Raw genomic sequence first — 1,910 nt, forward strand, 5'->3', positions numbered from 1 at the left:
TCTGGATACTTAATTGAACGGTCAGCCAATGAAAGATACATGTTTGTGGGCTTCAACTCTCCCATATTCAACTTCTCATATATTGAAAGAGGCATTAGGCTGACACTAGCTCCAAGGTCACATAAGGCATTTGCCACACAATTATCACTTATATGACAAGGAATGGAAAACACCCAGATCTTTGAGTTTGGGAGGTAACTTCTTCTGAATTATAGCACTGCATTGCTCTCCCAAGTTGATGGTGTCATAATCTTCTAGCCTTTTCTTGTTGGTAAGAATCTCCTTCAAAAATTTGGCATAACTTGGCATTTGGGATAGTGCCTCAGTGAATGGCACATTGATATACAACTTCTTTAGCACTTCAAGGATTTTACCAAATTGTTTGTCTAGCTTATGCTTGATGAATCTTTGAGGGTAGGGAAGGGTGGGCTTGTAAGTTTCAAGTGGGATGTATGGTTTCTCTCCCTCATCTTGCTCACTTTTGCTTTCTTCTTCTTTTTCATTTTTCTTTCTCTCAACTGAATTTTCTTCTTTTGTGCTCTCTTTTTCTTCTCTCTTGTTTTCACTCTCTTGACCAACTTTCTTACCACTTCTCAAGGTCATAACCTTACATTGTTCATGAGGGTTTTGTGGTTGGCTAGGTAGTTTTCTATAGGATTTGCTTCCCGAGGAGCTTGCTTGTTGAGCCAATTGAGTCTCCAACATACGATTGTGGACTTGTAATTGATCCATGGTTTGTCTCATGTGTTGCATTTCTTCCTCCAATTTGCTATTCATCTTTCTTTGTTCAGCAAAAAATTTCTCCATCATGCTTTCCAAGGTTGGCTTCGGTTCATGAGGTGGAAGGGATTGTTGTGCTCTTGTTTGATATCCAGGTTGTGGCTACCTTGTGGGCTGAAATTGAGGCTGAAATTGAGGTTTATTTTGCTGCATATACTATTGGTTATGAGTATAATTTGAGCTTTGACCTTGTTGAGCAAAAGTTGCTTGTGGTCTCCATGTTGAGTTGTTCACATTAGAGTAAGAATTTCCCATAGGTTTTTGTTGATAACCTCCTGCATAAGCAACTTGTTCTTGTAAATAATCATCACCATAAGAAGAGTAATCAACTCCACAACTTTGGGTTTCATCTGTGTAGGCAACTTGTTGCATAGTTGTAGGAGTTGAGGTTATTGCCTTTGTGCAAAAATCACTAAGAAGCTAAGTCAACTGATCAAATCTTGCATTCATGTAGCTAACTGAGTCAAGTTCATAAATTCCAGCCTTCTTTGGCTCAAGTACTCTAGGATTTCCCCACAAATGGGTATTATGAGCAATCTTCTCTAATAAATCATAGCATTCTTCACTTGTCATTCTCATGAAATCTCCTCCTGCTTGTAAATCAATTGTGTTTCTTATGGCTGGAGTAACTCTGGTATAGAAATTCTGAACAATCATCCATTTGGGTATTTCATGATGAGGACATTGCCTTTCAAGCTCCTTAAATCTCATCCAAGATTCATATAAAGTTTCATCATCTCTTGGCTTAAAAGCTACCATCAAATTCCTCAAATGAGTGGTCTTCCCAGGTGGGAAAAATTGAGATAGAAAAGCTTGAGATAGCTGCTCCCAAGTAGCTATAGTAGCTTGTGGAAGTGAGTCATACCACTCCAATGCTGAATCCCGAAGAGAGAATGGAAATAAGGTGAGCTGAATCACTTCATCTAAAACTCCAAGTTGTCTTTGTGTGCCACATATCATCAAAAATTTCTTCAAATGAGAATGAGGATTTTCAAGTGGACTACCTCCAAATTGTGAATTCTGAACCATTTGAATGAGACCAGTCTTTAACTCAAATTGATTAGCTCCAATAATAGGTCTGTTATCTCTCACATCAGCACATCTAGGAAAAGCATAATCTAACATAGATC

General features: G+C 38.3%; 1 non-coding gene across 1 annotated transcript; it reads left to right on the plus strand.

The window, feature by feature from the left end:
* Positions 1 to 1,447: 1,447 nt before the first annotated feature.
* On the plus strand, positions 1,448 to 1,554 carry LOC131177557 (small nucleolar RNA R71). Its single transcript, XR_009146984.1, has one exon. It is a non-coding gene; the product is annotated as a small nucleolar RNA R71 (small nucleolar RNA).
* Positions 1,555 to 1,910: the final 356 nt, after the last annotated feature.

This window comes from Hevea brasiliensis, unplaced genomic scaffold (assembly GCF_030052815.1).
Source record: "Hevea brasiliensis isolate MT/VB/25A 57/8 unplaced genomic scaffold, ASM3005281v1 Scaf571, whole genome shotgun sequence".
Lineage (NCBI taxonomy): Eukaryota > Viridiplantae > Streptophyta > Magnoliopsida > Malpighiales > Euphorbiaceae > Hevea > Hevea brasiliensis.